The sequence below is a fragment of the Mauremys reevesii genome, linkage group 14, assembly GCF_016161935.1.
Source record: "Mauremys reevesii isolate NIE-2019 linkage group 14, ASM1616193v1, whole genome shotgun sequence".
Taxonomy (NCBI): domain Eukaryota; kingdom Metazoa; phylum Chordata; order Testudines; family Geoemydidae; genus Mauremys; species Mauremys reevesii.
Window position 1 is genome coordinate 41,761,558 of NC_052636.1, and position 10,820 is coordinate 41,772,377.

Below are 10,820 nucleotides of genomic sequence, written 5' to 3' on the forward strand. Positions count from 1 at the left end.
TGCTCTGTTTTTACCCACTGGCTCAACATTTTCAGGCTGAGAATTCTGCTCCTCTTTCTCACATGCCTTTGCATCACCTGCTGTGATAGAGACAGAAACATCAAACAGGGATGGAAAGGGAAGACCAAACAAAAACAAGTGCTGAAGACAGGTCAAATAAAAATCAGGAGCTGAACTCCCCAAACTCTTCCCCAAATAGGAGAGAGGAGGGGATGAATTCAACCTTCACATCCCATCCAAATCCCCAGGGGAAGGGAGGAAGCTACTGCCTGGTGTCTGCTAGGATCTATAGGAAGCCATGAACTATATTTACCCTGAGGATATGACCTCTGCAAGGGACAATAATGAACTGAGAGATCTCCCAAGAGCTTTGTTGGGCATTCCAGATGTTTCCTTCAGGCACTTACAGATTCTGAGGTGGTTTAATGTTTCCTCACCTGTGCAGGAGATTTCAGGATCTCTCTTTCCTTTGAACCCTGGAGGTCTGGGACCCATGGCTCTTCCCCCTGTTCCAGCTGGGAGATCACATCACGCTGGAAAACTAGAAACCCTGCTCAGATGAAAGAAAACAAAGGAGTTCAGTTGATTTCATAAGACTTGGGCATAAAAAAACATTCTATTAATTTAACTTCAGTGCTTACTGTGACCTGGTGGGCCAGGGCAGTTCTCACTGAAAATGCCAAAGTTAGGGCAGGCTGAAAAGGGAGAGTAGATGCTCCCAAAACTGCTGGTTAACACTGAAGTTAAACTCACCGACCAGTCACCAACTGTGCCTCTGATCCCCCACACGGGTTATCGAGAAGCTGAAAAAAGAAATCACACAGCCCCCTTTATTGCATCCCTGTTCTCTGACTCCCAATCAGCAGCTAGGTCCAGTACAGTGAGAGGTTATTTAAAAACTCTGCTCACATAAACAAAGTGTTCCTCTGACCCCAAAGGGTCACCCACATCACCAGGTCAGTATAGGTTTGGATATTACCCAAAATTCCATCCTTCCAGACAATCCTTTAGCATCTAAACTAAAGGTTTAAACAAAAGAAAGACAGAAAGAAGTTAAATGGGAACGCAGTCAGATACATTCCAAAATGGATATATCAGGTTCTTAGCAGTATTGGTGACTTGAAAGTCCGTCTGGAACACATCCACAGTTTGGATGGGTCATTCAGTCCTTTGTTCAAGGCTTCAGTTTGTAGAGAAGTTGCTCCAGAGGTAGGAAGGGGGATTGAAGACAAAATGGAGATGATGCAGCTGCCCTTTACATTCCTTTTGCCATGTGTCCTGTACTTCCTGTGTCCCAAACACAAGCTTCAAAGCACGTGGCATGGAAAAGCCTTGGAGTTCTCATTACACAGGCATACCCCGGCATGTCTTGCTGACTCAATAGGTGAGCCTTGGTCCTTTCCATGGGCTTATTGTACAGCTGATGATCGTCAATGGGCCATCAAACAGGCTAGGCAGTGTTGATGCCAATATGTCTGGGGGTGTCACCCAGAAACACTGCACAAGTCTGGAAATACAGATATACCCTACATATCTATAACTCACAATACAAAGGTGATACAAACATAGAAACAATATTATCATACTTGGCAAATCATAACATTTTTACTGACACCTTACATGGTATATCGAGCACGATTCATTGCAATTTTATCAGATTATATTATTATTTTATTATTAATACCAAAGTGTCTCACAATTCCATCCAGTGTCACACTTGGTAAACCAGTAAATTCCCAGGACCAGTTCCCAGGGCCTTGAAGATGCCGAACACTATGCTTATGAGGGATTGAAATACCCACATATCTGCTGGGAACACACACACAGACACTGTGTCACTGTGCTCACTCTTCTAGAAAATCATGATCAATTTTGTACACAGTATGGCTTGTGAAGTATCATTTGAAAATGCATAATCTACTGAATATTATCCTCCTTTAAAGCCTTTTAAAGCTTAAAACCCCAAACAACGACACATATGTTGCACGTTAATTACCTTATTTGGAATATATTGCAAAATATGATGCAAGCAATGTTGGAAATAATTAAGAAAGGGACAGATACGACAGAATATATCATATATCATAATTGTAAAACAGCAAATAAATCCATGATAGACCCACATCTTGAATACTGCATGAAGATGTTGTCGCCCCATCTCAAAAAAAGATATATTGGAATTGGAAAAGGTTCAGAAAAGGGCAACAAAAATGATTAGGGGTATGGAACAGTTATGCCAGACCTAACCCCAGTTTCACTTGAGCAAACAGGAGCTATTTGACACTGTGCGATACGGCTCCTGTGCTCTGTTCCCAAAGTGTTCTGCAGCAGGGGAGGGTCTCTGGTAGTGTGTGTGTGTCACTGGCATATTGGGGTGATGCTGAAACAGGACAGAGTAGAGGTGGCATCATGGGGCTGGCATGAACCATCTCTCTTCATTTTCCCCTTCCAAGATCCGAGGGGACAGGAACCCTTACCCAGCAAGGTCACCTCTTTCCCCATGCACAGCCCCACTATTTGTGGCAGAGAGGAGCCAATCAAATGGAAGCTCTGGGTGGATCCCACTCAACAGAGTCCCACCCCCACCCCGCTCAGCGTATCCAGCAAATACCAGGGTGAGGGGACGAAGAGAGAGCCCCTTGTCTCTCCCAGCAGATCCATCACACACCTACTGGCCACCGACTGATACAGGAGATGGAGCCCCTAGCAGGGTCCAGGGAGAGCTCCCTGGTAGGAAGCCCAATAGCCTCCTCCTTGTGAGGAGCGGGATATGAAGGGAGAGGCAGCTCCAATAAGCCTGACTCATGGGTGCCCCCTTCATATCTCACAGCAGCCGCTGGTTAGTGAGGTCAGGCTCCAGCACTGGGAGTCTGGGAGTCTGGTCAGTTTTACCAGCCCCATGTAGGTGGGCTATTTTCTTTCTTCACAAATTAGGACATTTCCACCTCCGAACTTCCTGGGTCTGTACCTAGAATCTAGGCCACTTATTAAATAACTCCCAGCAGGTTTGCTACACCCTGGCCTCCTCCTTTCCCCACGCTGTGCATTTCCTGCCCCGCTCCAACCTCCAGACCAGACTGTGCAAACCTTCCCATCTCCAGTGTATTTGCTCTCCCTCTCCTCCAGCAGGAACCCACCAGCAACCCCCCGATAATCTCTACCTGAGTTGGCTCCACTGCAGCCATTTCTCTTCCCTGTCCCACGCCAGGCTGGGATGCGCTGGAGCAAAACATGGACGTCATTCTGCAGCCTGTCTGGGGGAGAAGGGCAGTTGTGGGTGTTTCAGAACCGGTTTTAGTTAATTTCACATCATAAGTCCCCCAGGCCCTTTCCCTGCAGACAGACACGCTAGATTCTGCCATGCTGGGAAATGCTCAATCTGTTTATTACAATGTAGACCTGGCCCCTGCTGCCAGGCTAAGCCCACAGAGACATTTTTAATCTCCCTTCTCCCTCCCCTCACCCCACCGGCCAGAGAACCCCCACCAGATCTTCATTGCCAGGTTGGGAGTCCCAAAGTGTTTTCCCCCTCCCCCCAAGAGACCCCAACAGCCAGAGACCCCCCCAAAGGGACCCCCACTGGGAACTCAGTCCCTCACTGCCTGCCTAGGATCCCCCCCCCCCCCGCCCTCCAGCAGGATCTGCCCTGCCCTTTGCCTGGCACCCCCTCCTCCCTGCAGGATCCTGATGCTTTACAGGCACCCCTGGTAGCACCGGGATTCTCCCACACACACTCTGCGCACTGGGCACGGCAGCAATCCCAGGAGTCTGTGGGGAAGCCCAGACAGAGCCCTGACTCAGCACCAGGCTCCTCTAACCCCCTGTCCCGCCTCCCCAAGAGACGCCCACCCCAGCTGTTCTGCAGCCCCCAGCGATACCCACCTCCAGGACCCACAGCCTCAGGGCTGGGCACATCACAACCACCCTCTGAAACCCCAAATCTCCAGAACCCACCAACCTCACTAGGGTACCCCCTGCCCAGCCACCCAGAGGCCTCCCCCACCACAATCCCCCTTCAGCTGCTATCTCCCCCCACAGCTCCACCCCACCCCCCCAGCAACACTGTTACCTCACAGTGCCTGAGAAGTGGCTAGAAAGTGACCACCGCCCCCTGCTGGCCAGTCACACAGGCAGAGGGAGCCCTGGGGGATGCCTCTTGAACTGGAGAATGGAAGACCTGGAGGGACAAAATAGATAAGAAATGTCCATGGCCTGTCACTGCAAATAATGGCCACCATGGATCCACCCCAGAGGTGGCTGCATCTTAGCACTGCGGGAAGCAACCCCTCACCAAGGCCATTTGCCATGGGGTTTGGGATACTTCTCAACTCACACTGCACTCAGAGTGACCTCATCATCCCGTGCCAGCTGGTGAAAAGGGTCCAGCCAACTCTTCTGTAACTGGTTGGGAACCACTGACCCCCCAAACAGGGGGAGGCCTCTGGCTTTGATGTGTATTAAATATCTGGCTGGTCTCTTTCTTTGGCAAACATTTTAACAGAGGTAAAGGAGGGACCAAATGATTCACAAAGGAGTCGGGAAAGATGATCTCTGGGCAATTTCACCCCCTGCAACCTCCAGGATGGAGAAGAACTCAGGGCAACGGGTTCCCTCGAAGGAAGAAGTTGCTGGGATTTAGAAACACGGGGAACAGCCCCAAACCCGATAGGATTTTTAACTGACATTTGATAATGACACAGAAAGAGGCAAAACCTGAGCTTTGAGAGCAACGTTCAGAAATGAAAGAGTTCCCAATCTGAGAGATTTTGGATCCATTTTGCAAATTATAGAGAGGAAAGTGGAAAATCAGAGGGATTTTATATCAGTTGTTGATAGGAGGTAAAATCTGAGTGTTTCACATCAATATTTGATAAATGAATAAAGAGGAAATTGGCAACATTTGCAAACATTTTATATCCATGTTCAAGAATCTGAGAAAAGGTGTAAATCTGAGATTTTCTTAGTATTTTATAATTAGAGAGACAGGGGAAAAATCTCAGGGGATATTCAATTAGAAATAGACAACTAGAGAGCAGTGGGGCAAATGTTTAGGGTATTTTATATGAATCTTTGAGATTTGCAAAGCAAATGTGTCACAAACTGCGTATTTGATAACATGAGAGAAAAACACCAAGATCTGAGGGGATTTTATATTGCTGTTAACGAACTAGTGGAAAAGGGGGACTGTTGGACTGGATTTTATACGACTGTCCAATACATAAACACAAAGTAATGGTTCCCCCCACCCCCACCATTGCCATGGGCAGCAGGGAGCCCTTTGAGGAGCTGATTAAAGGGCAAGGGAGGGGGAGCTGGAAGGTCCCTGGATAAAGGAAGGGGGCAGCAGTGGGGATGGGCGGGCGACTGGCAACTGATGGTTGGGGGCAACTGTGCTGGCTGTTAGGGGGCAACAACTGGGATTGGGAAACTGGGGTCTGGGCAGGCCCCATGGGGGACACATGCGCCTCCCTTCCCTGCCCTGGCAGAGACCCGGCATCTCCTAGAATATCAGGGCTGGAAGGGACCTCAGGAGGTGTCTACCCCAACCCCTGCTCAAAGCAGGACCAATCCCCAACTAAATCCCCAAATGGCCCCGCATGGAGTCAGCTCCCAGCCCTGGGGTTAGCAGGCCAGAGCTCCAACCACTGAGCCATCGCACCCCCCCTCCCGGGGCAGCCCGGTGCTGGGGAATGACTCAGGGCGACAATTTCCCACCTACACAAGGAGAAAGCGCTGCAGATAAAATGGGTGGGAAAATGCCCTCACTAGAAGATTTTAAACTGACGTTTGAGACTCATGGGGAGAAGGAAATCAGGGGACAGGAGAGCTGATCATTGGAGGAAAGGAAATCGCCCCAGATTTTATAGCCCATGTGAGTCACTGAGAGAGAAAAGGGGCAGAACTAGAGAGAATTTGTATCGGGGCGAGAGGCAAGTGGCACAAAAAGGGACAGGAGCCAATTAACCCCCCTCCCCCTTTGCCCGCCACTCCCGGGAATTTCCTGGCTGCCCAGAGACAGTTCAACCCCGCGTCCCACCGACCTTCCTCCCTACAACTCCAGCTTCTCCTCCCTGCCTGACACCCCCATCTCCCCACACCACAGGGGATCCCCGCCAGGCCCCAGTCTCTGCCCCCAAATCCCACTGGGGCTGAGGCAGCTCTGAGGCTTCTCCCAGGTTCCCTGGGGCAGAGTCACTTTCCTGCCCAGCCCCAGTGCCGCCCCCGGGGTCTCTCACTCCCCGGGGGGGGGGCTCCGTGGGAGGCTGGACACCAGGGTTGCAGGACGGCAGGAATGGGGGTGACAGGCCTCCTGTTCCTCAGTCTCACAGCGGGACCCAGGGGGCTCGTCACTCTCCGGCTCGGGAGCGCTGGGAAGACCCGACCGTGGAGGGGCTGTCGCTGGGGGGGGGGCGGCCCCGCGCAGGCGCTGAGCACGTCCTTATATCACTTCTGTGGCGGGAAAAGTGCTGAGGAGATGGAACGCTGAGGGCTGGTTTTGGCGGGAAAAACCGGTTTGGACTGGTTTGAGCCTGTCCCCTGATGGTAAACAAGTCCCCTCTCAGAGCTGGAGTCCAGGGGTCAATAGTTCATATGCTCCAGATTGGATCTTATTTTAAAGCCAGTGATTTACTTCAGCAACATCTTATTAACCAACTAATTAAACCTATTGAACAGTTTATACTTCTCACACCTAACACTGAGATACAAAAAAAGGAACACAGACAAACCTTGTCAGTAACGGCTAATGTCCCAACTCTGCGCTTGTTGCAGGGCTGCTGCCCAGGGACGGGAACCTCCTGGCACCCAGCCTCCACAATCACTCAGGCTGCACTTTCTGCACGACTAGGTGCTGGCTGAGGGGGGCGTGGGAATTGGTGGCCTCTGCTGCAGGTGATGGAATCGCAGGTATTTAAAGCCATGGCCTAGAGGAGGGAAGTGCCTAACTCCAGAGTGTGCAGCTGCCTAGGGCCAGCGCTGAGGATTTAGAGTCCCTAGTGCTGCCGTTGCAAGGTTCAAGCACGCTCAGCCTTGGCATTGCCACCCCTCCTGCGGCTAGTAGCTGCAGCTGGCTAAGGCTGGCCTCTGGGAACTGGCCCCATGGCTGTAGCCAGAGAAGCTGCAGGTGGCTCTGTGACTACTGGGGCCATTAAGCTAGAGCAGCTAAAGACACTGGAGTTCACCTCAAGGAACAGAGGTCACCAGTAGGACAGGAATGTCAGGGGGAGCAGGGAAAGAGGGAGCAGGTCAGGCTGGCAGAGGCAGCTTCCAGCTGGGTGGGAGCATGTCCAAAGTGGAAAGGAAACAAGTATGGGGAGAGGTGGTGGTGACCAGGTAGCAGACTAGCATGTAGATGGGAGCAGAGGGAGAGAGGCTGGTGGCTTCAGATTCCCAAGGGCTAAGCCCTGACTTTGGGGAGATGGTGTTTGCAGGTGGTTGGCTCACATGGCAGGATGGCTGCTGAGGGAGGGATCTGTCAGAACTGATCAGGTATCTGCTGGCTTTAGAAGTCTGAGCTGAGACTAGGACCACATGCCATGACTGGTGACATGGGGGGTACTGGAGACATGGCTAGAGAAGGTCTGAATGAGGAAGGAGATAAATCTGTGGGGAGTTTCCTTGATCACTATGAAAGTTCTGCTCACTGTGGACACTGGTAAACCCACATGGGTGTACAGCTCAATGAGAAAACCCGGGGGCTGAGGGAGCTGTGTATGGCAATGCATATAGTCATGTAGGGGTGTGTGATCAAAATGAAAAATGTCTCTGAGGTTCAGTAGCGGGTATGCTATGGCACCAATGGCACTGCCCCATAAGGCCCACACTCGGAGCCCACAGTGACTATATAGGGGCCCACAAGTATGTTTGGTACCAGGACCACAGAAGGTTAATCCGGCCCTGACAGCCTGAGCACTATTTCAGCCCCCCAGTTTTGGGTGGACTTCCCCACAGTGGGAGCTGCAGAGCCCTCCTCCGCCAACCACACACACACACCCCTCCCTCCTGGTGTTGGGAGGGGAACAGGAGAAAGAACAAAATAATCAAGAGAAGAAGAGAAAGGAGGGAGGGATGGAGGAAAAGGTGAAACAAAAAGGACAAACCCTAATGTCCCCAGCGATTCTAAGGGACAAAATTCCAGGTGTGGAATAAAATTCTGCCTCTTTAAGCTCGTGTTTTCCATGCCTAGAATTCAGCTCTCACCAGATGGATCAGACTGAACAGGTTTCAAACCTCCAGGAGGCTCTTACCTTCTAAACAGGGACGGCTGTTTTCTAGTAAAATCACTAACAGGGAAGGAGAAAACTCGAAAGAGGTTCCTCCTGGCGCTCACGTCCGTGAACCCGAATACTCTCTCAGTCCTCAAAGAGAGACCTGGAGAAGGAGAGTTGCTGAAGCAAAGCCACAGGGGTCTCTGAGGTTTCCCTGGCCCCTCGCCCCTGTCCTGCCTGGCTGATGTCAGCATCTCTCTGTGAGGTCACCACCTCCCCACCACCTTGGACCAATAGGCTGAGGTCCTGCCAAAGGCCTTTGTGATGTCACTGCCTCACCCCTCCCTTGCTGGGCTAATGTCCTGCCCCTGGACAGGCACTTTGGAGGTTTGAGCTGCTCCCTGTGGATCATCCCACTCAAGGAGCGTTCGTTCTAGGCAGCAAGCCGGCTAGACAGGGAAACATCAGACGCTGCTCCCAATGCTACACTCAGTTTTTTAGGAATGAGTCGACTTTATGGCCAGAAGAGACCATTAGAGCATCTAATCTGACCCCCTGCGTATCACAGGCCTCCTGTAGGACACTTTTGGGGCAAACACATTCCAGAAAGGTGTTGTGGAAAAAATTGACCACACCTTTGAATTTAGAATCAGGCAGCCTGAGGCACTTTATTGGAGTACAAGCATGCATGCAGGGAGAGAGGTAGCGTATTCCCCTATAAGGGTTAAGCTCCCCTCTGCCTGTTTCAATTCTTATCACGCTTATAAAGGTTAAAACCGCAAATTAGCATTTTCTTAAAATTCCCTTATTTGGGAGTAACACTTATAACATAAGCAAGCTACTGCAATCTTCTTCCATATATGGTTTTTCCTTTCATTGTTTCTGGGCAGTTTTCGTTGGTGGTCTGCCAGTCTTAAGACCCTTTCTCTGCGGTTACTTATGCCAGCTAAAATTCATACAGAAAGCAAAAACAAGCTGAATACTCCTATCTTATTTCCTTCTTTTGGTTCCTCATTTTCCCTGAATGCCCTCTGTACAGATAAACATATTAAAAGCAGAAATGCAAACCTTGGCTTTATATATAACATTTGTCTAGACTATAGGCCTTTGGGCCTAATACAATAAATGCTGCAAGCAAATAATAACCTAGGCTGGACAGGGGGGGCAAATTTTCCCTATCATCTGTTTAAAAAGGTAACAAAACAATGTGGGAAACAGAACCATTCATATTATCTGGATGGTCTCCCACAACTACTGGCATACTAATGTTACTACCCCTAATTGTTTTTGGTTTTAAATTGTATGTGTTTAATTAAAATGTTTAAAATATGCTGGTAAATAAAACAAATGTATGCACAGCTAAAGCCACAGGCCCAAATCACCTCCCAGTATTTTACTACATAAGAAGTGACACTGGCGATTGATAATCTTAGTGTCAAAAGGGGGATATGTAGGAGCTGGACTTTATAATGTATAATTTGATTTCATCCTACCAGCCACCCTTTTTAAATAGCAGAAAGAAATGACCCTCTGGGACTATAAGATTCTGTTTTCCCATATGCATTACAAATTGGGCCCTCTCTAACTCTTTGTTTTAAGATTTAGGTAGTAAGAGACAGGATTCTCTATTGTGTCTATGTTAAGTAAATTAGAGAAACATTGAAGGCCTGGGTCTCAATGTAAATTGTCTTAGTTAATTGTAAAACTTAGCAAGGTTTAATTTGCAATGCCTTTTTGCTCAATATAAAATACTACTGTTTGTATTCTCAATCTGTTTGTGTGAATGAGGAATAAATGCATCAGGAAAAGATAAGGTGTGAAGGCCATTGTTATAGCCAGAGTCAAGAAAAGAAGCAAAAAGACTTAAAGAGTATCAAAGAATCATCAGGCACTGCTTACTACCCAAACTGCTGTTAAACTGTCTGGCATCCGCAGCATGAATACATGCTTTGCCGTGTAAGAATGCACCACCCCAGCGAACCAATCACCACCTCAGGACCACGCAGAGTCAATTTTGACTCCAGAAGATGACGTAAAGGAACAGCCTGCAATACCTTACAATCTACGTTCTCGTAAGGGTTGCCAGAAGCAGACGACTACCTAAAGCAAGGCCCAAGAAAAAGCAGTAGTGAGCCTAGCGCCTACTGCCTGGTGAACATAAAACTGTGACTACAGTTCCCTCAGTTGAGGTTGTCAGAACCAGAAGGGCCCTGCCTCCAACATGTGGTGCCTGTTCCTCGGCTGTTGGTGTCTGAAGGTATGGGAGTCCACAATGACAATTCTTTTATCCAGCAGCAAGTGTGGATAGCTCAGACCCTTAATATTTCTAAATGCTGGGTCTGCAGCCACATCAGCCCACTCTCAAACTGATGTTCCTGTCCTGGCTCAATTCCCCAGACCTCACTGGAGGACCTTGTCCGTTTAACACAATATGGAACAGTAATGACACCTGGGAAGAGACTATTGGCAGTTCCTTTAACCCACTTGGGGGAGTAATACACCAGGCAAAAAAAAAAAAAAAAAAAAGGCTCCTGAGGTTAAAAGAAGTAGTTAAAATAATGGCAAATAAAACTGGAGAAAGTTTAAGAGCCCTGGCCAAAGAAACAGGGGCAA

At 49.1% G+C, this 10,820-nt stretch overlaps 1 long non-coding RNA gene across 1 annotated transcript; it reads right to left on the reverse strand.

The window, feature by feature from the left end:
• Positions 1 to 3,207: 3,207 nt before the first annotated feature.
• Positions 3,208 to 8,305, reverse strand: LOC120381940. The gene is made up of 3 exons (XR_005588184.1): positions 8,247 to 8,305; positions 4,070 to 4,177; positions 3,208 to 3,254 (listed from the first exon to the last, which is right to left on the reverse strand). It is a non-coding gene; the product is annotated as an uncharacterized LOC120381940 (long non-coding RNA).
• Between the last annotated feature and the right edge of the window lie 2,515 nt (positions 8,306 to 10,820).